This window comes from Lithobates pipiens, unplaced genomic scaffold, assembly GCF_037356315.1.
Source record: "Lithobates pipiens isolate NorthernLeopardFrog02 unplaced genomic scaffold, aLitPip1_a1.2 Scaffold_13, whole genome shotgun sequence".
NCBI lineage: Eukaryota > Metazoa > Chordata > Amphibia > Anura > Ranidae > Lithobates > Lithobates pipiens.
Genome location: NW_027507718.1, coordinates 414127165 through 414154660, shown reverse-complemented (window position 1 = coordinate 414154660; position 27496 = coordinate 414127165).

The following is a 27496-nucleotide window of genomic DNA, read 5'->3' as shown; positions in this document are numbered from 1 at the left end:
TGATGATTTCTTCTAAGCCCACGCCTTGTTTGAGGGCTGTTTTGATGTTATCTGATCACACCCTGGTAGCCCTCGAGATCGAGGTCTGAGCCACCACTGGTTTACATGCTCCTCCAGCTGCTTGATACGTTTTCTATAAGTCTTAATCGATCCTTCGGTCAAGGACATTCTTAAAGGAGACTGTGTCTTCTAATGGTAGTGTCGTGTTTCTGGCTAACATCATAATTGAGGCGTCTACAGTTGGCATAGAGTCAAAAAGCTGTCCATCTGCCTCTGCCAGCAGATATAATTTGAGAAAACAATTGTAAGCAACGGCCTCTTGTCCCCCTTCTGTCATTCATCCATCACCACCTCCTTGATTTCTTCCATTAAAGAGAAGGTTGATAGTTTTTTCTTTAGGTGTGGAAAATATCTCTTTGTTTTAGATGGAGGCTCTGGATTCTCCTCCCATTGGATTGCGTCCTTGACTGCGATGATAAAAGGTTTGACTAGAGCAAAGTCAAATGTTGAAGCATTTTCCTCCACCACTTCTGTCTCATCTTTAGAATTAACTTCTGGATCAGGTTGAGGGGTGAGTTTATCTACTACTGTTTCATCCAAGGGTGGGATTACTTGGTCTTGGGATAAGGCCAACTCCCGGATTGAATCATTGATCAGGTTTTTAATTGATTCCATGGATTCCTGTTTGTCTCTTTCCTTATCCGCTGTGGCTTCTAGGAGGCATTGACCACATACTAATTTATCAGGTAGGACTTGTTTCCCACACATCCAACATGCTTTATCTCCTGGATACACAGTTCTGCGCTGGGAGTCGTGTCTACTTGAGGTATGTCGGGGTGACCTCTGATTACTGCGGGAAGCATGAGCCGAGGATAAGTGAGAATGACCCGAGCTTCTATGCCCTCTTGACCTCCTATCTGGAGAATTTCTGTGGGATGACCTGCGGGATAATCCGTGATGCAGGCTATAGTAAAAAATAGAAACAAAAAAAAAAAGTTTTGACCTGCCTGGGGTGCTCTTTTTTTTTCTTTCTTTAAACTTACCTGACTGTTGTAGCCCTTAACTAGTGGCATGTTGAGGATATTTTTGATGTGGCATTAGACTACTAGAGGCAGCTGGGAAAAAAAGGAATTCAATTACATTTTGCATTCATTTTTGATGAAAAAGAAAAAGTTATTTTTTAACTATATATACATATACACAAATATACAAGTACACATATATATATATACATATGCAACCGCCCCCCCAAGTACCTTGACCAGGCTCAATAATATAGAAACAAGGAGAAAGGTAGAGAATACACCTTTGGAGATGTCTTCCATTTGACAACTGGCCCCCAAATGAACGCAAACTCTCCTTTTATATCAGAGAGCATTCTGGGTGTACCCAAATGGCTGCTACTGTGCATGCACTGCAACGTCATGGCATGACTTTGCCCCCGCTGGGAAAGCAGAGCCGAATGGCGCGCGCAAAGCAATTCTGGAAAGAGGGGGATTCAAAACAGACACACGGGGAACGCTGGTTCATATGGAGGTAGAAACAAAACACTATTCAACTGTATCCACATGAGACATGCCAACAAGGAAAATAGAGGAGAATGACCAGCTCCAGTAATCCCTTAGAATGGCCCCAAAAAATATCCACAGAAAAAACGGGGCTCCCATACTTATCTGGTGCCTTTAGCAGCCCAAGCAATGGGACTCCATACTGCAGGAGAGCATGATCCTGCAACGGTCACACCATATAGCGGTGAGGTAGGGCTGATCATGATCCTGCTGGAATGAGGACAGAGAAAAGAATACCTGTGGAGGGGAACAACTCTTTTATTTATAGAGTTAAAGTGGTCCTGTGGGTTGGTCGGGGGCAGAGCAACCAACCATTGGTATGCTTATATGGAGGTACCAGGAAAGTCCCTTATCATCCCCGCAAATAGTTTACATACTATTGATGTTAGGCTGACAGGTCTGTAGTTTCCAGGAACATATCTCTGCCCTTTTTTGAATATTGGTATCATGTGGGCTTTTTGCCAATCAGCTGGTACCATTCCTGACAGTATGCTGTCCATAAAGATTAGGAATAGCAGTCTGGCTATAACCTAACAGAAAAAAAATTACATTATTAAATCTAATCATATCAAGAGCAGTAATTCAATAGTATTTAAAAGAGTATTTTAAAAAATCTGGAGGGATGTTGCCATAACTAGAACTACTAACAGAAAACAAAGTACCGTAACATGTTCTGTATTAACAGGTTTACCTTCCAACCAGTAAATCTCTACCTCTCACCCATACACGAACCCACCTTTATATTTCTCTCGATAAACTGTGCATTTAACCCTACTATACCCAATTCTTCTGTACCTACACCAGGTCGCCACGCTGCTTAAAACTGCCACAGCTACTGATCACCAAATCCACTGCTCATACTCCTACACTCCTTTTTTTGCACATAATATCCACCATAATACTCTCTCCACACTGCTCTACCACATATACTGCCCACTGAAACAGGTCTTTATTATGGTTTGTAAAATACCCAGCCTACCCAGTTCTGGAATTTAAAGTGGTTCTAATGGCTCAAGGTTTTTTTTTTTCTTCTGTGGGTTGAAAAGTGCCCCTTCCTTTGACAATGACAATGGATATTCTCTAACAAGACAAAACAGACCTGTCCAAACATATAGCAATGACTTCACCAAATACAGCAAAAATGACTTTGAGTCTAGGTTTCCACTATTGCTACCTGAAAGTCGCACGATTTTTGCCGCAATTTTTTTGCTGCGATTTTGATGCAACTTGAAGCAATGCCTGTGTATTCTTAAGGTCTATGGACCTCAAGTCGCATCAAAGTCAGACCAAAGTAGTGCAGGGATGACTTGCAGTCGCACAGATATGAACGGTACTCATTGGAAAGTGGAAAGTGGAACGGAGCTTTAAGCAGGGTTTCTAAACCAGGGTTCCATGGAAGTCTAGGGTTCCTCTAGAGCAGGGATCTCCAAACTACGGCCCTCCAGCTGTTGTGGAACTACACATCCCATGAGGCATTATAAAACTCTGATATTCACAGACATGACTAGGCATGATGGGAATTGTAGTTCTTGAACAACTGGAGGGCCGTAGTTTGGAGAGCCCTGCTCTAGAGGTTACCAGGGGAAACACACATTTTAAATACCCATCTTCCACCAGTAAAAAAAGACTACACTTTTTGTATTGGTGGAAGAAGGGTATTTACATGTGTGTCCTTTTTGATACTATTTTCATTTAATATTTGACATATTTAACCACTTCAGCCCCGGACCAATAAACACCCTAAGGACCAGAGGTCTTTTTCCAATTTCGCACTGCGCTGCTTTAACTGGTAATTGCGCGGTCATGCAATATTGCACCCAAACGAAATTTGCGTCCTTTTCTTCCCACAAATAGAGCTTTCTTTTGATGGTATTTGATTGCCTCTGCGATTTTATTTTTTTGCGATATAAATGGAAAAAGAGCAAAAATTTTGAAAAAAAAAGATATTTTCTTCTTTTTGTTATAAGAAAAATCGAATAAACTAAATTTTAGTCATACATTGAGGGCAAAATTTATTCAGCCACATGTCTTTAGTAAAAAAAATGTCAATAAGCGTATATTTTTTGGTTTGCGCAAAAGTTATAGCGTCTACAAACTAGAGTACATTTTCTGGAATTTACACAGCTTTTAATTTATGACTGCCTATCTCATTTCTTGAGGTGCTAAAATGGCAGGGCAGTACAACCCCCCCCCCCCCCCAAATAACCCCATTTTGGAAAGTAGACACCCCAAGGAAATTGCTGATGGGTATGTTGAGCCCATTGAATATTTTTTTTTTTTTGTCCTAATGGATTGAATAATGACAAAAAAAATAAAAATTTTTACAAAAAGTTGTCACTAAATTATATATTGCTCACACATGCCATGGTTATATGTGGAATTGCACCCAAAAATATTTTCCGCTACTTCTCCCGAGTATGGGGATACCACATGTGTGGGACTTTTTGGGAGTCTAGTCGCGCACGGCACCCCGAAAACCAATCACCACCTTCAGGATTTCTAAGGGTGCAAATTTTTGATTTAACTCCTCACTACCTATCACAGTTTCGAAGGCCATAAAATGCCAAAATAGCACAAAACCCCCCAAAATGACCCCATTTTGGAAAGAAGACACCCCAAGCTATTTACTGAGAGGCATGTTGAGTCCATGGAATATTTTATATTTTGCCACAAGTTGCGGGAATATTACAAACTTTTTTTTTTTTTGCACAAAGTTGTCACTAAATGATATATTGCTCACACATGCTATGGGCATATGTGAAATGACACCCCAAAATACATTCTGCTGCTTCTCCTGAGTACGGGGATACCACATGTGTGGGACTTTTTGGGAGCCTAGCCATGTACGGGACCCCGAAATCCAAGCACCGCCTTCAGGATTTCTAAGGGCATACATTTTTTATTTTACTCCTCACTACCTATCACTACCTATCACAATTTTGAAGGCCATAAAATGCCAAGATGGCACAAAACCCCCCCAAATTACCCCATTTTGGAAATTAGACACCCCAAGCTATTTGCTGAGGGCCATGTTGAGACCATTGAATATTTTTTTTTTTTTTTGTCCCAAGAGATTGAATAATGACAAAAAAAAAAAATTTGTTTTACAAAAAGTTGTCACTAAATGATATATTGCTCACACATGCCATGGTTATATGTGGAATTGCACCCCAAAATATATTCCGCTACTTCTCCCGAGTATGGGGATACCACATGTGTGGGACTTTTTGGGAGTCTAGTCGCGCACGGCACCCCGAAAACCAATCACCACCTTCAGGATTTCTAAGGGTGCAAATTTTTGATTTAACTCCTCACTACCTATCACAGTTTCGAAGGCCATAAAATGCCAAAATAGCACAAACCCCCCCAAAATGACCCCATTTTGGAAAGTAGACACCCCAAGCTATTTACTGAGAGGCATGTTGAGTCCATGGAATATTTTATATTTTGCCAAAAGTTGCGGGAATATTACAAACTTTTTTTTTTTGCACAAAGTTTTCACTAAATGATATATTGCTCACACATGCTATGGGCAGAAGTCAAATTACACCCCAAAATAAATTCTGCTGCTTCTCCCGAGTACGGGGATACCACATGTGGGGGACTTTTTGGGAGCCTAGCCATGTACGGGACCCCGAAAACCAATCACTGCCTTCCGGATTTAAATATAAAATGCTACCAAAAAAACTGTTAGCGATCGCAGGGATCAGGCCTGACTCTGCGATCGCTGCAGTTATGTGTTTAGTGTTTTGTAAGTGACAGTGATCGATCGATACTGCACTTGGGTGGGCTGGGCAGAGGGGCAAAACGCAGGTGCTAGCAGGTATCTGGGCTGATCCCGCTAACAATGCGTTTTTTTGGAACCCTGAACTGCTGGGGACGCTAGTATAGATCTGATCAGATCAGATATTGATCTGTTCAGATTCTATACCACTACGGGAGGTGTATGCTTTGCGCGTGGGTGTTAGCGGTACTGGCACTAACCTAGCGCTGCCTGGGGCGACGCAGACCCTGACCCTAAAACCTAATTGATATCACCCGCTGGGTGATCAGGGGGTTAAACCTTTATTGGGTAATAAATGGTGGGTGCCCTGATGCTATAAAAAGCAAACTAACCAGAGTCACCTGTAACACTTATACGGTGATCAGTGGTGAAAGGGTTAACTAGGGGCAATCAGGGGGTTCACATTTTTATTAGGTAGTATATGGGGGTCCCTGGTGCTATATAAAAACCTGACGGGGAACCTAAATAACTAACTGGCTAACCAGCGTCACCAGTGACACTTATACTGTGATCGCTGGTGAAAGGGTTAACTAGGGGCAATCAGGGGGTTAAAACCATTATTGGGTAGTATATCGGGGTACCTAGCGCTATAAAAACCTGGCGGTGAACCTAAAAAAATAACTAGCTACCTAGCGACAGTAGCGACACTGATGCAGCGATCAGAAAAATGATCGCTTAGTGACAGTGGCAAAAGGGGGTGAAAGGGTTAACTAGGGGCAATCAGGATGTTAAAACCATTATTGGGTAGTATATCGGGGTACCTAGCGATATAAAAACCTGGCGGTGAACCTAAAAAAATAACTAGCTACCTAGCGACAGTAGCGACACTAATGCAGCGATCAGAAAAATGATCGCTTAGTGACAGTGGCAAAAGGGGGTGAAAGGGTTAACTAGGGGCAATGAGGGGGTTAAAACCATTATTGGGTAGTATATCGGGGTACCTAGCGCTATAAAAACCTGGCGGTGAACCTAAAAAAATAACTAGCTATCTAGCGACAGTAGCGACACTGATGCAGCGATCAGAAAAATGATCGCTTAGTGACAGTGGCAAAAGGGGGTGAAAGGGTTAACTAGGGGCAATCAGGATGTTAAAACCATTATTGGGTAGTATATCGGGGTACCTAGCGATATAAAAACCTGGCGGTGAACCTAAAAAAATAACTAGCTACCTAGCGACACTAGCGACACTGATGCAGCGATCAGAAAAATTATCGCTTAGTGACACTGGCAAAAGGGGGTGAAAAGGTTAACTCTAGGGGCAATCAGGGGGTTAAATCTTTATTGGGGGGTGATAGGGGGCTACCCTGGACCTAACACTAACTGCCCTGACAGTTTTTACTTTTACAACTGACACTGAATGCATTGATCAGTAAAGAAATGATCAATGCAATCAGTGACACTGTGACGGGGGGAGGGGGGGCGGGGGGGGGAGTTTGTGTACCTATGTGTCAGTGTAGTGTTTTGGTGCACTTACTTTTAGTCTTCTCCTCGTAGTCCGGTCAAAAAGACCGCCCCGAGGAGAATGACATCACTTCCTCCTTCCTGTGTAAACAATACACAGTGGGAGGAAGTTCGTCATTGGCCAGGAGCGATCGAGAGGGGGTGGCCAGAAACCAACGGCCATCCCCTCATCACGGATCGCTCCCGGAGGGAAACGGACTGCCGTATCCAGCGGGAGGGGGTCCGATCGGACCCCCCACCCGCTGGAAGGCAGGCACGTACATGTACGTGCTTGTGCCTGCCTGTGCCATTGTGATGACGTACAATGGCAATACAGGGGTCCTTAAGTGGTTAAAGATATTTTGTATTTACTTAATTTAATTTAATCTAATGTGTCCTGTAAAAGCAGCTTTCCTTTGACTGGTATTCTAGTTACCTTTTTTCTTTTATAATAGTACATATGCTGCAGGGACCGCACTTACTTAGTGAGTTGGCATATTTCTACGGTTTAAACCATTTTAACTCTTTGTTAGCAATAAATCTGATAGGGGTTCTAATTCTTCTCCACTGTATCCAACTTACTGGATACCGCAATAAGATAAAATACTGCATGGTTTTGTGAGATAAATACTGCATGTGGTTCTTTAGTAGCGTTTTGTTTTGGTGAATTGCAAAAAAATTATTGAAAAACGCTATTAGCTATTTTTCCGCAAGTGTTAAAGAGGAAAATACTGCTTCCTGAATGGAGTCCATTGTTCTCAGCAAGAGAACTCTGCTTCTTTACATCTCTGCAATATCAGCCAATGTATTGGAACAATCAATGGTAAATTAATTGAAACACCCAGATTTAACCTTAAAAAGTATACATTCAATGAAATATACAGTAAATGGACATACTAGAGGGCATTCATAGAGATGAGTAATCCAATTTAACATGTTAAAGATTCAGCCGGTATTGGGCACAGGGTTCCTCTGCATCAGAGGGTCATAAGAAATGTGCCTGTAACTTGTTGGAGTAAGTGCCATAGAATACTGACTAAGCCCTGGTTCACATCAGTGCAGCTTTGAAATCGTGCAACCTAATCGCAATTTTAAAGCCTCAGATCAGAGTGATTTGGATCTGATTTCATTGCGGCTTGTGAGTTAATTTAACAAAAGTCAGTGCAATTGCAGAAAAGTAGTGTAGGAACCTTTTTCAAAGAAGCTGCGACTTGAGTCACAATAATTTGAACAGTTCCATTGCAAAAATAGGGTGCGACTCGTCCTGTGATTTTTTTTTTTTTTTTTTTTTTTTTTTAAACGACAATTTTATTGAAGAGAAATAGTAGGCACCAAAGTATAAATGCGGAAATGTACAAAGAGAGATCCCCAACAATTGGAGAGTTAAGATGTCAACAGACGTACAGATAACTTATCAAATGAAACAAGCAATGAGTTTGATAAGGCAATGCATATAGAAAGACCCTAGTTGGGGGGGGGTGAGTAGGCATTAAGAAGGGCATAAGAGGGGTTTGGGATTGTCCGCAACTTGAAGCTAGGAAGATAGCTGCCTTGGTCAGGTAAGGGAATCCATCTGGGGGATACAGGCTGGGCCCAAGGAGCGAGGAGGTGGATCCTTTCCAAAAAGAGTCTAGGGGTAACTGGTAGGACAAGTCAGGTAATGAGTTTCTTAGGTAGTATCATGCGGTAGCTAGATAGAGCGGCCTGGGTAGGGTCTGCGTTGGTAGAGTGTTGGGGGTTCGTGCCCGTGAGATATAGCGGAAGGTGTGTGTGCCTAGGTCGAAGCATCTGGGATTGGGAGTCTTACAGGGGAGGGGGGGACAGGAGGGAGAGGATGTAGAAGAGAAGAGAGAGAAAGTGGTAGAAAAGAGAGGGGAGGAGAAGGAGGGCAATGGGGAGTAGAGGCAGATGGGGGGGAGCAAAGGTACAGGGTGGAATGGAGCTGTCTGGAGTCCCCTTTCCCAAGGCCCCCCGAAGCATATAGAATAACATGTAGAACAACTTTTTGTATGCTTTTGTATTTCGGCGACCTCAAGGTTAGCAAGTACTAGGGTAAAGAAGTCTGAGTAGAAAGCCTGTGATGGAAAGTGCCAAATGCAAAGTGCGGAATGTAAAAAAAAAAAAAAATGTAGAATGTAAAATGTAAAATGTCCCCCTCGTCACACAGTCCTGTGATTTTTAACCGTTAAATGGCATAACAAATCGCATTGGTGTGAATGAGGGCTAAGAGGTCTATGGTACTTGTAATTTGTTTACCACAACACGAGTTTTAGAAAAAAAAATTCTACAACACTGTGATTTATATACATTTTACTTAATTTCTCATCATTCTACAATCCAAAAAAAAGCAAAAAAAAAAAAAAAAAAGAAAACATTCAACTTATCCTATTTCTACCAGATAGAAAAGGGACGGCTTTCACATAGATTTTAGAATACTAGTGAGTGGGATTTGGGGAAAATTTTATGCTCCAGTTCTCATGATTGGTTATTTCTTTCATTGTTTCCTAGGAAACAGGGTAAAAAGGCCCGTTAAGATGGATCTGAATCTTGCAAACAAAATCACAGGACAGGATTGGGTCAGCTGTAGGTGAAGTGTATTTTTCATTGCTTGCTCATCTGTAGACTTTATGTGCTGTCAATATTCCATGGCTTTTTGATTAGTGTTACTTCAGACCTCAGAATGATATCAGGCTGTGTAGGTTTGTCAGCAGGGATGCAAGTCATCCACTCAGCTAGTACAGCAGGTTTAAAACAATGTGATTTACTAAAATCTCAATCCCCTTCTCATTCTTTAACTGCTAAAAGTGGAACTCTGCATTTGTGAAAAGAAAAAAAAGCAATTCTCTATAGGCAAGCCACATATACAGTATATTGCAAGGATTTTAGGATCATTATTGATAGACTTTAAAGGTGGACCTAACAAAAATTTGCTATTGTAGTGCTTGGCCCCAGGGTCACCTAAATTTGTGTCATGGTCTAGCCTGCAGATTTCTTTTTATGAAATGCTTACCTCCTTGCTGCAGGGGTCTGTGATTCCAGCTGGGTGTACCAGGGGGGGGGGGGGGGGTGCACCTGGTTCCAGCTTGCTGCACGGCCATCGCCACCATCAGCAGCCCTGGTAAAGAAGCAGGCTTGGGCTTAGACTCCGCATCCTGGGGAACTCTGAGTTGGTGAACTACTAGGGCTCACTATCAGCCTCCTAACAGTTTGCTGAGGCCATGAGCTCCTCGGGGACACCAAATTATTTAATATTTGGCGCAGAGAATTGATTTCCAGCAGGCCTAGCAAGAGCAGATAACGCAGTGTCCACAATAACTTTCCTCCCATTTGGACCAGTTGAGAGTTGTGTCCACTTCCTCACCCTCCGATCCGGCTCTGGCCCCAGTTCCTGCTGCTCTGGCTTCCGTGGCTCCTTTTGTATCACATAATCCTTTGGAACTCCAGTTGCCTCCACCCCCTCACTTTTCTGGTGATCCAAAAGCTTGTCGGGAGGTTTCATCAACCAGTGTTTAATTAATTTCAAGCTAGCAGCCCACCATTTCCCTACTGATCATTCCAAGGTGGTGTGTATGATATCACTGCTTTCTGGTGAGGCTCTGACATGGGCCACATCAATGTGGCAACATCAAGATCCTACGATTTTCTGTCTTCCTGCCAGCTTTCCGTAAGACCTTTGATGTGCCTGGCATCTTTGCCGGCATCTGAAGAACCCAGGCAATTAGGTCAGACACGCCTCATACCTCTAGACTGATCACATCACCTCAAACTCAGCTTATGCCTTATCAGCCAGAGCTAATGGTCACATATTAGGGTCTTGTCCTGTTCGCTCTGAAAACTCTGCGGTCTAGATCCCCCACTTAAGTGTGACAAACATGCAAAGGAACAGGAAATGAGGAAGGGGGCAAACACTTTTTCACACCACTGTATGTATATATATGTATGTATGTAATGTATGTAATGTATGTAAGTATGTAAGTATGTATGTATGTATGTGTGTGTGAGAGAGAGAGAGAGAGAGAGGAACTATGAATTCTGCTGTCTACCAAGAGATCCTGAAGGAGAATGTCCAACCATCTGTTTGTGTACTCAAGCTGAAACGAACTTGGGTTCTGCAGCAGGACAATGATCCTAAACACACCAGCAAGTCCACCACCGAATGGCTGAAGAAAAACAAAATGAAGACTTTGGAGTGGCCTAGCCAAAGTCCTGACCTGAATCCTATTGAGATGTTGTGGTATGACCTTAAAAAGGCCGTTCATGCTCGAAAACCCTCTAATGTAACTGAATTAGGACAATTCTGTAAAGATGAGTGGGCCAAAATTCCTCCAGGACGCTGTAAAAGCCTCATTGCACGTTATCGCAAACGCTTGGTTGCAGTTGTTGCTGCTAAGGGTGGCCCAACCAGTTATTAGGTTTAGGGGGCAATCACTTTTTTACACAGGGCCATGATGGTTTGGATTTTTTTTCACCTTTAATAATAAACACCTTCATTTACAAATTGCATTTTGTGTTTACTTGTGTTGTCCTTGACTATTGTTTAAATTGGTTTGATGTTCCGAAACACTTAAGTGTGACAAACATGCAAAGGAACAGGAAATGAGGAAGGGGGCAAACACTTTTTCACACCACTGTACATATATATATATATATATATATGTATATATATATATATATATACTCTGTGTAGCGGCCTTAACTTTTGGGCTTACCCGTTACCTCCGCTTGGCTGGTTCTTCCACGTCTAGGGGTTCCCAGAGTTAGTACCCAACAACTTTGGACGCTGACAACATAAAAGTCCTTTAGAAAAGGTTTTTATTTGCAGGGGTAACATCCAACAACACAGTCTCGTATGGGAACAGAGGGCAAGGGTGAAGAAACTCAAGCACCTTGAACTGCTAATATCAGAAAGTCTCTAATACCACCCAGAGAGTAGCCACTCGCAGCTGGGCGCTTCAAGGCTGAACAAATCTCTAGCCAGAGATTATGGCAGTCAGCACTTTGATCCAGAACTTGTGAAATCTTTGACCTTGAGTAACTGGTAACAGAAGTGAACAGGAACCGTTTTCCTCAGTACCTGGAACGTTCTCTGTCTCCTTGGCAGTACTGGAAAAAAGCCTGAATTTGTCAGTGTCCTTTACAACTCAGCAACCAGGCACTTCTCAGGATGCCAGCTTGTGGCCCTAATCTGAAGAGTCCTCCCCCGGTCACTTACACAAGCTGCGGTGCCCCTCCAAGCCGAGAGCACACCCGGACACCTTGAATCCTCCCTCACTTACTGCGCCTCAGACCTGCCAGTTCCGAGACTCGGGAACAGACGGATCCCTACCCCAGACCAGGCGGGTCTATTGGGGTTAGCCAACCAAAGCATGTTGCAGAGTCAGGAACAGACCGCTAAGGCCTCACAAATGAACTTCGAAAACGTGACTTCAACATCTTAAGTACCCTTCCCCAGACTCCTCAGTGGGGCCCGGCGCACCCACTGATTGGCTCCGGGGAAGCTGATACCCAAAACGTCCAACCAGGCCTGGTTCTGAGCCTGTCATGTGCACCTAACTGTACACATGACCAGACAGAACTCTAACACAGCCCAGCCAAACTGATGTCAAAGTTAAACCTACACAATTAACCCTCAGAACCACTTTACTATTCTGAGGCAAAAAAAAAATTTGTACATGACAGACACTTTGTCCAAAGTGTCTTCGCTACATCTACATTTAGCATGCCTCCAAAAAGCTAGTTTTGATTCTGTCACAGCTCTCTTCTCAACTCCCTCCTCTTCTTCTTCCTCTATGGCCTCTTCTGCAGATTTGTCCTCTGAACTACCAATGCTCCATAAGCATTCAAGGGGCTGCGCAAGCAGTCAGGCTAAAAGATGCCGTGCAGTGCTTGAGTTGGTCTGCTTAGGAGACAGGAGCCCCACTGGGGCAGAGATTCTGTCAGCTCTGCAGGGGCAGGCTCAGAGGTGGTTGACACCATGCCAGCTTCATCCAGTAATCGTTGTATGCGACAATGGCACCAATCTTCTCTTCGCCCTCCGACAGGGACAATTGACCCATGTTCCATGTTTGGCACACATCCTAAATTTGGTGATGCAGCAATTCTTGACCAGGTACCCAGGCTTACAAGATCTACTGAGGCAGGCCAGAAAAGTCTGTGGTCATTTGCACTGGTCATACAATGCCAGTGCTTGGCTGCCTGACATTCAAAGGGAATGCAACCTGACCACCAACTGCTTCATTTATGACATGTCCACCAGGTGGAACTCAACATTGGCTGTGCCACAGCAGCTACACACACAGCAGAGGTCCATCAAGGAGTACCTGTGCGACTATGGCACCAGGAAAGCGTCAGAGGTGATTGGCTTCTTTTTGCCACACCAGTGGCTACTGATCAATGATGCACTGTCTTGTCACCATTTAAGGAGGCCACAAGGATGGTGAGCAGAGAAAACGCATGCATCAGTGACACTGTCCCTCTAGTCTTCCTGCTGGAGTTTGTTGAATCGTGGACAGGACACTTGAGGCAGAACAGCAAGAGGAAGAGGAGGACTTCCTTTCCTCTCAAGGCCCCCTTTATCCAGATAGCATTCCTGCAGGCCCACCAAACACACGAGGAGAAGGAGAAGGATTGTGTCAAAATTGATGTAGAGGATAGCACTCAGTAGCAGTCTTCAAGAGATGTTTTTTTAGTCTCCAGAAACCCAAGGAGTGCTGGGAGGAGGTAGTTACGGATAATGTGATCCTTAGTGACTCAGAGGACTCCGAATCAAATGCCTCTGCAAACTTATGCTGCATGGCCTCCAAAATTCTGCAAAGCCTGCAAAAGGATCCCAGGATTCGCAGTATCAAGGAGAGGGATCATTACTGATGGCAACCCTTCTGGATCCATGTTGCAAGGGTAAAGTTGCAGAACTCATCCTGCCTTCGCAGAGGGAGCAGAGAATGAAACATCTTCAAGAGGCCTTGAAGAAATTGTTTGTGTAATGCATTTCCAGACCCTGGGGGTTACCATTTGCTGGTGTTGGACAACGTGTTGCTGAGGCTTCGTTTGGTCAGAGGAAGAGTGGTGGAGAAGGTGGCTGACTGTCTGATGCCTTTAAACAATTTTTCAGCAACCATCGCCAGCGTCTGCATTATATGGTGCAGGAATATCTGGGGACAAGAGCAGACTTGGAGACCTTTCCAACAGAGCATCCACTGGGTTACTAGGTCTTTAGGATGGACCACTGGAAAGAACTTGCTCAATATGCAATTGAGCTACTGGCCTGTCCTGCATCCAGCATGCTTTCTGAGTGCACATTCACTACTGCTGGAGGGTTTGTAATGGATCAAAGTGTGTGACTGTCCACAAACTCCATTGATAGGCTCACATTCATAAAAATGAATCAGTCTTGGATCAGCAGCTACCAAGCACCTGATGCTGATGTAACTGATTGAATTTGATATGGATCTGGGATCCCTTGAAGACTGCTTATGCTGACTATCCTATTCCTCCCTAATCTTGATGATGCTAGCCTCCAACAATATTTTTGGTTTACGGCACCACCACCACCACCACCAAGGCCCAATTTTTCTGCCCCTGTTTAACAAGTCCATGTAGTTACAATGTAGCATATAATACTTAAATGCAGGGCCCGTTCCTGCACCTAACAAGAGTAGCTGTGAGGGTTTACAGTTTTCTGGCATTACCAAAACCAAAGGATCAATTTTTATAACCCTGTTTAACAGGGCCATGTAATTAAAATTTTTGATATAATATTTCACAGTAGGGCCTGTTCCTGCACCCAACAAAAGTAACTGTGAGGGGTTGCAGTGTTCTGGAACCACCAACACCTAAGGCCCAATTTTTCTGCAGAGTATATAGGGCAGGCCATATAGTTTATATACTGCTGTTTAGAGTATATATTTTTTAAATTTTGGTGTGGGGTTTCTCTTTCAGGTCTGGTATGGACTTTGGGGGGACAGTCATGTCTTTTTTTGGTATTTTTGTCTTGGCCCATTTTCTTCAATGATTTTTATCTATATTGCCGGGATCCAACAATACATTACAGCAGTTTTAATTTACTTGATTTCCTTTTTTTCCTTTAGAAATGTATTTGATGTGGTACTGTTATAAACATGGGAAAGATGTGCTACTTTGCAGGCAGACTAAGGAGACTCCTCAGGCATCATATTTAAAGCAATGTTTAATTTTTATTGTTTCACTTTAACCAGTTGCCGACCGCCGCACGCCGATGTACGTCGGTACAATGGCACGGGCAGGCATAAGGACATACATGTACGTCCCTTGCCTCCCGCGGGTCGGGGGCCCGATCGGGCCCCCGCCCGGTGCCTGCGGCGGTCGGTATTCGTTCGGGAGCGATCCCGGACGAGGGGACGGCCATTCATTCATGGCCACCCCCTCGCGATCGCTCCCGACGAATAGAAATCCCCGGTGACATCACTTCCTCTCCTGTAATGTAAACACAGGAGAGGAAGTGATGTATTCTCTCCTCCGTGTCGGTATTTTTCGTTCCGACACGGAGGAGAGCGGATCAGTAAGTTGCACCAACACTCTACACACACACAGTAGAACATGCCAGGCACACTCACACCCCCCCTTTACCCCCCGATCACCCCCCCAATTACCCCTGCCCCCCAGTCACAGTGACACCAATGTCATTTTTTTTATTTTTTATTTTTTTTTTTTGCATTGGTGTCATTTGTGACTGTAATAACTGTTAGGGCAGTTAGAGTTAGCCCCCTTTAGTTCTAATGTACCCCCCTAACCCCCCCAATAAAGGTTTAACCCCATGATCACCCCCCGTCGCCAGTGTCACTAAGGCTGGGTTCACATTGCAGCGGTTTATGAGAACGAATGTGATTCGCACCGCACTGCAGTGCAAATCACATCCGATCTCTGTGCGATTCGAGTTCAGCCATTCGCCGCACCCGCCACACCCGCCGCAAATTCGCACGGGACCCTTTTTTTGGCCCGCAGCAGAATCGGATCGCATGGGTGTTCACACCATGCGATCCGAGTTTGCAGATCGCACTGCGATATGCGAACTGATCTGGGGGTGTCAGTAACATTTCACTGACACTCCCAGCAGTTCGCATAGGGCAGTGTGAACTGCCGCCGGGAGGCATGCGATGCGGGAACCCGCCGCGCATTCGTGGCGTTCCCGCATCGCTCCAGTGTGAACCCAGCCTAATAACCGATCGTTTTTCTGATCGCTGTATTAGTGTCACAGGTGACGCTAGTTAGGCAGGTAGGTATTTAGGTTCGCTGCAGCTTTTTATAGCGCCAGGGACCCCCATATACTACCGCATAAAGCCCCCTAATTGCCCCCTAGTTAACCCTTTCACCAGTGATCACCATATAACTGTTACAGGTGACGCTGGTTGGTTAGTTATTTTTTTATAGTTTCAGGGCACCCGCCATTTATTACCTAGTCTCACTAGTGTACCCCTAAATTTAGGGGTGTCTACTTTCCAAAATGGGGTCATTTGGGGGGGGTTTGTGCCATCTTGGCATTTTATGGCCTTCAAAACTGTAACGCCCTTAGAAAGCCTGAAGGCGGTGCTTGGTTTTCGGGGCCCCGTACGCGGCTAGGCTCCCAAAAAGTCCCACATATGTGGTATCCCCATACTCAGGAGAAGCAGCAGAATTTATTTTGGGGTGTCATTTCACATATGCCCATGGCATGCGTGAGCAATATATCATTTAGTGACAACTTTGTGAAAAAAAAAAAAAAAAAAAAAAGTTTGTAATTTTTCCGCAACTTGTGGCAAAATATAAAATATTCCATGGACTCAACATGCCTCTCAGCAAATAGCTTGGGGTGTCTACTTTCTAAAATGGGGTCATTTGTGGGGGTTTTGTGCCATCTTGGCATTTTATGGCCTTCAAAACTGTAATAGGTAGTGAGAAGTGAACTCAAAAATTTACGACCTTAGAAAGCCTGAAGGCGGTGCTTGGTTTTCGGGGCCCCGTACGCGGCTAGGCTCCCAAAAAGTCCCACATATGTGGTATCCCCGTACTCAGGAGAAGCAGCAGAATTTATTTTGGGGTGTCATTTCACATATGCCCATGGCATGCATGAGCAATATATCATTTAGTGACAACTTTGTTAAAAAAAAAAAAAAAAAAAAAAAGTTTGTAATTTTCCCGCAACTTGTGGCAAAATATAAAATATTCCATGAACTCAACATGCCTCTCAGCAAATAGCTTGGGGTGTCTACTTTCTAAAATGGGGTCATTTGTGGGGGTTTTGTGCCATCTTGGCATTTTATGGCCTTCAAAACTGTAATAGGTAGTGAGAAGTGAACTCAAAAATTTACGCCCTTAGAAAGCCTGAAGGCGGTGCTTGGTTTTCGGGGCCCCGTACGCGGCTAGGCTACCAAAAAGTCCCACATATGTGGTATCCCCATACTCAGGAGAAGCAGCAGAATTTATTTTGGGGTGTCATTTCACATACGCCCATAGCATGTGTGAGCAATATATCATTTAGTGACAACTTTGTGTAAAAAAAAAAAAACATTTTTTTTTTTGTCATTATTCAATCGCTTGAGGCAAAAAAATAAAATATTCAATGGGCTCAACATGCCTCTTATCAATTTCCTTAGGGGGTCTACTTTCCAAAATGGGGTCATTTGGGGGGGTTTTGTACTGCCCTGCCATTTTAGCACCTCAAGAAATGAGATAGGCAGTCGTAAACTAAAAGCTGCGTAAATTCCAGAAAACGTACCTTAGTTTGTAGATGTGACAACTTTTGCGCAAACCAATAAATATACAATTATTGACTTTTTTTTTACCAAAGACATGTGGCTGAATACATTTTGGCCTAAATGTATGACTAAAATTGAGTTTATTGGATTTTTCTAATAACAAAAAGTAGAAAATATCATTTTTTTTCAAAATTTGCGGTCTTTTTACGTTTATATCGCAAAAAATAAAAATCGCAGAGGCAATCAAATACCATCAAAAGAAAGCTCTATTTGTGGGAAGAAAAGGACACAAATTTTGTTTGGGTACAACATTGCATGACCGCGCAATTACCAGTTAAAGCAGCGCAGTGCCAAAGTGTAAAAAGACCTCTGGTCATTTACCAGCAAAATGGTCCGGTCTGAAAGTGGTTAAGCAATATTAACCACTTCAGCCCTGGAAGATTTGGCTACTCAATAACCAGAGCACTTTTTACAATTTGGCACTGCAGTGTTTTAACTGCTAATTGTGTAACGCAATGCTGTACCCAAATTAAATTTGCGTCCTTTTTTACCCACAAATAGAGCTTTCTTGTGATGGTATTTGATTGCTTCTGCGATTTAAATTGTTTGCGATATAAATGGAAAAAGACAGAAAATTTTGAAAAAAAGGATATTTTCTACTTTTTGTTATAAAAAAAAATCCAATAAACTCAATTTTAGTCATACATTTAGGCCAAAATGTATTCAGCCACATGTCTTTGGTAAAAAAAAAAAATGTCAATAAGCGTATATATTTATTAGTTTACGCAAAAGTTATAGCGTCTACAAACTAGGGTACATTTTCTGGAATTTCCACAGCTTTTAGTTTATGACTGCCTATCTCATTTCCTGAGGTACTAAAATGGCAGGGAAGTACACCCCCCCCCCTTAAATGACCCCATTTTGGAAAGTACACAGCCCAAGGAAATTGCTGAGAGGCATGTTGTGCTTCAAGTGATTGAAAAATGAAAAAAAAAATACATAAAGTTGTCACTAAATGATATATTGCTCACACATGCCATGGTTGTATGTGGAATTACACACAAAAATACATTCTGCTGCTTCTCCTGAGTATGGGGATATCACATGTATAAGACTTTTTGTGAGCCAAGCCGCATACAGGACCCCGAGAATCCGAAAACCTTCAGGATTTCTAAGGGCTTAAATTTTTGATTTCACTGCTCACTACCTATCACAGGGCCATAAAGTTGGCAAGATAGCACAAGATAGCACAAACCCTCCCCAAATGACACCGTTTTGGAAAGTAGATATTTGCTGAGAGGCATGTTGTGTCCATGGAATATTTAATACGGGAAAATGACAAACTATTTTTTTTTTTTGCACAAAGTTGTCACTAAATCATATATTGCTCAAACATGCCATGTGCATATGTGAAATTACACCCCAAAATACATTCTGCTGCTTCTCCTGAGTATGGGGATACCACATGTGTGAAACTTTTTGGGAACATAGCCGTGTACTGGACCCTGAAAGCCAATCACCGCCTTCAGGCTTTCTAAGGGCATAAAATGGTGATTTCACTTCCTCACTACCTATCACAGTGTCGGAGGCCATGAAATGTCAAGATAGAACCCCCCCAAATGACCCCATTTTGGAAAAAAGACACTTCAAGCTTGTTAAAGCAGTCCAGAGGCTAATTAGCCGCTAGGATTGCTTTTACATGAAAGCCGACGAAAACTAAAAAGAATGATACCTAAACCTGCAGGCATTATTCTGGTATAACCACTCAAAGTCCAGCAACATACCAGTACATTGCTGGTCCCTGTTGGGCATATATTGTAATGTTCTTTTTTTCATGTAGCCTGTGGGCTGAATGGAAAAAATAGATTGATCGATAGGTATGCCCACCATTAGAATACCTCCCTTCATCCACCCACTTCTAATGATGGGCATACATGCACCATTTTTTTTTAACCACTTAATAACCGCCCTATAGCCGAATGACGGCTTTAGGGCGGTTTCTTAACTCCACAGGACCCGGCGGTCACGGATGCTCTCGAGTGCGCGCCCCAGGGGGCGCGCGAGAGCGGAATTCTGGGAGGACGTCATATGACGGCCTCCCACAGTTAAGAAACCGCCCTAAAGCCGTCATTAGAATACCTCCCTTCATCCACCCACTTCTAATGATGGGCATACATGCACCATTTTTTTTTAACCACTTAATAACCGCCCTATAGCCGAATGACGGCTTTAGGGCGGTTTCTTAACTGTGGGAGGCCGTCATATGACGTCCTCCCAGAATTCCGCTCTCGCGCGCCCCCTGGGGCGCGCACTCGAGAGCATCCGTGACCGCCGGGTCCACAGGACCCGGCGCATCACGGATCACGGTAAACGGCCGCTCGTCGCGGCCGTTTACCACGTGATCGCTCCGTCAAATGACGGAGTGATCACTTGTAAACAAACCGGCGTCATGTTATGACGCCGGTTCCTCCCTCCCCCTCTCTGTACCGATCGGAACAGCGGAGGGGGAGGAGATCGGTGTCAGCAGCGATGTGGGCTGCATCTGCAGTGCCCACATCGCTGCTCACCGAAAATTAACCCCTCAATTCCCTGCAAATACTCTGCAATACCCTGCCATTACTCTGCATTACTCTGCAATACCCTGCATTACTCTGCATTATCCTGCAATACCCTGCCATTACTCTGCAATACCCTGCCATTACTCTGCAATACCCTGCCATTACTCTGCAATACCCTGCCATTACTCTGCCTTACCCTGCCATTACTCTGCATTACCCTGCCATTACTCTGCAATACCCTGCAATACCCTGCAATACCCTGCAATACCCTGCATTACCCTGCAACGCTCTGCAACACCCGCCAATACCCTGCAACACTCTGCAATGCTCTGCAACACTCTGCAATGCTCTGCAACACCCACCAATACCCTGCAACACTCTGCAACACCCGCCAATACCGTGCAACACTCTGCAATGCTCTGCAACACCCTCCAATATCCTGCAATGCTCTGCAACGCCATACTCTGATATACGCCATACTCTGATATACCCAGCCATAGTCGGTGATACCCTGCAATACCCAGCCATAGACACCCCCCCCCCCTCCCGCCGCCCTCCGGTGCTTCTACCGACTCGCCAATACTATCAAATCCAGAATCTTTTTTTTTTTTTTTTTTTTTCAGGCTTCCCAGCTTAGAGGTGAGATGCGGGGTCTTATTGACCCCACATCTCACTGTAAAGAGGACCTGTCATGCCATATTCCTATTACAAGGGATGTTTACATTCCTTGTAATAGGAATAAAAGTGATCAAAAAATTTATTTTTGGGGAAAAAAATGTCAAACTAAAATAAATAAAGTAAAATGAACAATATTTTTTTTTTTTTTTTTTAAAGCGCCCCTGTCCCCATGTGCTCGCATGCAGAAGCGAACGCATACGTAAGTCCCGCCCACATATGAAAACGGTGTTCAAACCACACATGTGAGGTATCGCTGCGTACGTTGGAGCGAGAGCAATAATTCTAGCCCTAGACCTCCTCTGTAACTCAAAACATATAACCAGTAAAAAAAAATTAAATCGTCGCCTATGGGGATTTTTAAGTAGCGACGTTTGGCGCCATTCCACGAGCCTGTGCAATTTTGAAGAGTGACATGTTAGGTATCGATTTACTCGGTGTAACTTCATCTTTAACATTATGCAAAAATTGGGCTAACTTTACTGTGTTTTTTTTTTTTTAAGCACAAAACAGTTTTTTTTCCAAAAAAAAGCATTCGAAAAATTGCTGCGCAAATACCGTGCGAGATAAAAAGTTGCAACGACCACCATTGTATTCTCCAGGGTGTTTGCTAAAAAAACATATATAATGTTTTGGGATTCAATGTAATTTTCTAGCAAATAAATGATGATTTTTACATGTAGGAGAGAAATGTCAGAATTGTCCTGGGTGCTCCAGAACGCCTGATGGCGCTCCCTGCATGTTGGGCCTCTGTATGTGGCCGCACTGTGTAAAAGTCTCACACATGTGGTATCACCGTACACAGGAGTAATAGCAGAATGTGTTTTGGGGTGTAATTTGTGGTATGCATATGCTGTGTGAGAAATAAACTGATAATATGACAATTTTGTGAAAAAAAAAAAAAAGTAAAAAAAATCTGATTTTGCAAAGAATTGTGGGAAAAAAATGACAACTTCAAAAAACTCATCATGCCTCTTACTAAATACCTTGGAATGTCTTCTTTCCAAAAAGGGGTCATTTGGGGGGTGTATTTGTACTTTTCTGGCATGTTAGGGTCTCAAGAATTGAAATAGGCCGTCAGTACTTCAGGTGTGATCAATTTTCAGATATTGGTACCATAGCTTGTGGACTCTATAACTTTCACGAAGACCAAATAATATCCACCAATTTGTACTTATTTTTACCAAAGATATGTAGTGGTATAAATTTTGGCCAAAATTTATGAAGAAAAAATTACTAATCTGCTAAATTTTATAACAGAAATGAAGAAAAATTCATTTTTTTACAGAATTTTCTGTATTTTTTCTTTTATAGCACAAAAAATAAAAAACCCAGCGGTGATTAAATACCACCAAAAGAAAGCTCCATTTGTGTGAAAAAAAGGACAAAAATTTCATATTAGGTCCAGTGTTGCATGACTGAGTAATTGTCATTCAAAATGTGAGAGCACCGAAAGCTGAAAATTGGTCTGGTTATTTAGGGTGTTTAAGTGCCCAGTGGTCAAGTGGTTAACTGTGGTGGTGAAATCACCTCCTACAGTGCTGGAGTCGCTGATTTTCGTATCATAAGAGCAAACACTGTTGCTGTCAAGATAAATAAATCAGTGCTGCAGCTGAATGGCATACCTGAAAAGCAAACAATGATAATGATTAAACATTAACTCAATGAAACAACTTTATTTTTTTACACAATCAGTCAGAATAAATAAACCTGTGCTGCAGCTGAATGGTGTACCTGCTAAGCAAATGGTGGTTAACAATAAAACAAAGTAACATTACAGTATAACAGTAAGACATACCATACCTGCAAAGCAAATACAATAAAACACAGTATAAATAAAACATTACAGTTCTAAAATACAGTAACAATGGAGAGAGAACAATACATATAGAACAACAGAGAGCGAACAAAAGAGCGGACACTAGAGAGCGAACATAAAAGAGAGAACAATAGAGAGAGAAGAAAAATATAACCACAACTATTTTTTGGCTTTTTTATTATTATTTTTTTGTGTTTTTGCGTGTTTTTGTTTTTTGCACTTTTATATAAACTGTAAACGTTCCAGATTAGGTTCTCTCATAAAGTGATGGTCATCTCATCTTTAGGGACCCTGTGTTAAGTGTGCCCTAGTGTGTGGTAACGTTTGAAACATTCACCAATGCAAAGACCAGGTTGGTCAGGACAGCAGGGACAATAAAAGCAGGTGTCGCGCCTATATCCATATTTTCTGCAGACACATTTTCATTGGGGATTTCTTTGAGTAAAGGTACCAGGGAGGACATAAGGAAAATGGCTCTCATGCAGCTGGCTTACTGTATTTGGATTCGAAAGTTGGGCCACAGCACCATCTGGAAACAGAAGGGCTGTAATGATCTCTTCCTGGAATTTAAGGAAGGATCCAGTTTGTCCTGAAGCTTTGTATAGCACATAAGCATTCAGCAGAGCCAATTGTAATAAATATACAGACACTTTTTTATACCAGTGTATGGCCTTATGGGCAATTAGGTACGACGCCAACAACTGGTCATTGAGGTCCACCCCTCCCATGTTAAGGTTGTATTCATGAACACAGAGGGGTTTCTCCACAACACCAGTCGCTGTTTGAAATTTAGACCGTCATGTCTGTCTGAAGGGTGGACAGAACAAAAGCATTCTTATTATCCCTCCACTTCACAGTGTGCAAATTATTACATCTCAAGCAGGCTCTCTCCCCCAGCCTAAGACGGGAATCTACAAGCCGCTGGGGAAAGCCCCTGCGATTAGGTCGCAGTGTCACATGTGCCAATTCCATGATCAAGCAAGTGACTAAAAAGTGGCACGCTTGTGTAATAATTGTCCATATACAAGTGGTACCCCTTTCTGAATAAGGGTGACACCAAATCCCACACAATGTTACCAGCGCTCCTTATGTAGTCTGGGCAGTTTTCCTGCTCTACGTAACTATCTCTTCCCTCATAAACCATAAAACTATATGTATAGCCTGCTGCCCTGGAACAGAGCTTATACATCTTGACCCCATATCTGGCACACTTGCTGGTAAGATACTGTTTGAATAACAAGCAGCCAGAAAATTTAATCAGAGACTCATCAATGCAGACAACTTTATGGGGACTAAACAAGGCTGCAAAATGCTGGTTAAAGAAAAAAGGGGAGAAAGAGAGCAGCGCCGCTCTAAGCATAACTTGGTAAACAACATCTTTAATATTCTTTAAAATGCACTCATATTGTGACAGTAGTAATCAGGCATTGGATTATGGTATGTTTCAGAAGTCTCTTCAGCTTTGCTGTGTGATTCTTCGGTCCTTGCACGCTGGGCAGCAGTGATTTGTCAGTCCCCGGCCGCTCTAGTAGTGTTCGTAGCTCCGAGGTCTGAAGGGTGTCACGGCAGGCACATCATCTGAGTACGTCCACAGGACATGTCAGATGCTGAAGGTGTGAGTGTGGCATTAGTGCTCGCATTTTGAGCATGCATGCTCCTTCATCAAGCATAGGATCCAGCCATTGTCATTATAATTTATATGAAGCGAGAGAGGAGAGGGGAGGGGGCGGTGCTAAGCGGAACTGCAGGTTTCAGCAGACAAGCGGTAATTGTGAGCATACAAGAGAACGCTTATGTAGGGCAAGGATCAACCTTCTAAACCAATATCTGTATGCACATAGTATGGGTTGAAATACAGTGAGGAAATTACATTTGGACTGAAGTTGAGATAAACATTAAGTGGTCAATAAACTAAAATTCTCTTGAGTAGTTAAAGAATTCCCCCAGGGGGTATGTTTTACCCTTTGTAGTGAATTGTTTTTCTCTGTGTTGGACAAATTTTCAGGTGAGGCAAACTGCTGGTTGAAGTGGTTTACGAGGGGCCGATCATATTCAGGGTCACCCCAAGGATGACAGAGTTCATTGTCATTGAAATGCACATATCGTATTGTGTCCTGGACATGGAGGCAGAGAACAAGGGCATATGGTAAATTGGGTCAATGGACCAATATGATTGCAACTCACTTTTTTTAGTTATGCCCATGAGGAGGGATAGGCCCATGAAGGTCTTAAATTCGGAGGCCATAATAGGTCTCCTATCTCCTGCAAGGGTCAACTGGGGATTAGCGATGATGAATTGACCAGAATACAAATTGCTTTGGTCCACAATAGATCTATAGAGATCTTCCGCTAAAAAAAAGCTAATAAAAATCAAGTGACGTAAAATCAACCGTTTCCACCTCAATTACGGATTGGCCAGTGAATGGGGGAAGTACGGGTGCTACAGAAGTGGTGGGCTCCCAATTCAGATTGGCAAATGCAGCAGGAAGGAAACTATGGGCTCAACAGGCCTGTCTTTGTCTTCTTTGTCTTCTTGGTTGCTGCGGGACACTAGTTGTGCTAGTCACCTCACCAGCTTGAACTGCATTAATGGGACTCGCCACATCATCAAGTGTTACTGCCGTGCTGGATGTACGACCAGGATGTACTAGGCTGCTGGTGCTTGCCAGTTCACCAGAAGGATGAACGGCACTATTATTGGCTCTCTGCTCAATATGAGAGGCCTGTAGTTATTGCACCTCAACAACAGCAGAAGAACAGGGTCGGGTACGCCTGACCTTGGCAGGGACCACTACTCACTCCATCATCAGAACTATCTGTCAGGGTGCCGCTGCTGTCTACAGGTTCTTATTCTGAGCCTGAATCTGACATCTGGGCTGATCCTGCTAACTGCATTATTGGGAACCCTAAACTATTGGGGATGCTAATATAGTTCTGATCAGATCAAAGATATCGATCTGTTCAGACACTATACTACTAAGGGAGGCGTATGGTGCATGCGTGGGTGTTAGCCCTACTGGCACTCATCTGACAAGCCTGGGGGACGCAGACCCTAACTGACATTAAAACCTAGCTGATATCACCCGGTGATCAGAGGGTTAAACCTTTTATTAGGTAATCTACGGCGGGTGCCGATATAAAAAATAACTAACTAACCAGTGTCACACGTGAAACTAATACAATGATCACTGGTAACAGGGGGTGATCAACCTTTATTAGGGGGGTTTAGGGGGGGTCCCTAGACCTATCTGGGCCTTCTACTAAGTACCCCAATGCTGATTAGTGTCACAAATGACACCAGTACAGCGATCAAAGAAAAATATGAACACTGCACTGGGTGACACGGTGACAGGGAGTGAAGAGGTTAACTGGGGAGGTGATCGGGGGGTGAAATATGTGCCTACATGTACTGTGTCAGTGTAGAGTTAGTGCAATTCCCGTTTTGATGTCCTCTCTCCTCTCCCTGGAATGGAAAAGAATTCCAGAGAGGGAGATGACTTCGCTTCCCCTGCCTGTGTTTACACTTACAGGCAGGGGAAGACTTTCATTTGTCAGAACCGATCAGGTCCAGGCCAGAAATCATTGGCTTGGGCCAGAAGACTGAACGGTTCTGAAACGAATCCGAACGCCATAGCCCGACGTAAGGTAACGTTATTTTGCCCACCTGTGCCAGTGGCTGGTCGGCAACCCGTTTAAAAATCACTGCTCCCAAAAAAACTGCCATTTTTAAAACTTTTTTTGCAGTGATGCATGTCCCCTGGGGCAGGTCTGGGGTCCCCAAACACATTTTATGGCAATAACTTGCATATCCAGCGCCCACCACTAGGTGTGTGCTATCAGTTTAAAGATAGATTAAATTGCCAGTGCCTTACTGTACAGGTACACTGTGTTTTGTACAGGCCTGGAGGTTTGTTTGGGTTAGGGTGGAGTTGTAGATTAGAGGGGGGTGTAACCACCTGTTCATCACCCTGGGAAAACACTCCCTTTCTTCTCTAGAGAGGTATCTGGAAAGGAGGCAGGTCAGGCCCTGAAGCATAGGCAATGTGTATGGGCCCTTGTCCAATCGTTAATTTGCTTGGTCAGGGGCGGGGTCCATACATATACACTGGCTTCACATGTTCCCTGGGGAGTTGGAGATGGGAAAAGGATTAATCCACACAGGCAGAAAATGTGATGTTAAGGCCTAGGGCTGGAAGGCCTGGAAATGCAGAGATTCCAGAGCTGGAAAGCCATTGATCTTTGCCGGAAGGTGATGAAGGTTCAGAGACTCCAGAATTGGAAGATTTCCATCAAGCAAGAAGTAGCTGCAAACCGGCCAGAGTGAACCAGGGTTGGCCTGGGAGGAAAAGGGCAGGAGGAGAAGGCAGGGGAGGCCTGGGACTGCCAGTGTTTCAAAGTACCACATGCTTTTCAGAGGGATATGCGTTTCAGCTCACTGAAGGAGAGGGACTATCACTCACACATTTCAATCCCGAGGCAACTCGTATTCTGTGCATCACTGAGATGATAGTACCTGCTGGAATCTGGAATAAAGTTGAAGTTTTGAACTATTCTAAATGTGTCTGTGCTTTACTACAGCTGGGGTGGAAGAAGCGGGGGTTAAACTAGCCATACTGTATGAATTACTGGCAGGGAGTAGTGCGCTTCACATATAAGCCTTTAAAATTATTTTTCACGTTAGCGTCCTATAGACTTTAACAGTGTTTGCATGTTCACACACATTATTTGCCTGTTCGCATGTTCTGCTGCCAACCTAATTGGTGGGTGTTCGGCTAATTCCGAATCTTTTTTACCAGTGTCTTCTCCAGCCCAAGCACCTGACTAATCTTTTCCCATTCTTGCTCCTTCGGTGCAGATATTTCCAAGAACCCACATCTGACTGCTTCCAAGTACAGAGCAGCTACAGATCATTTTGCGCCGCATGGGCCCCAAATTTCCACCTG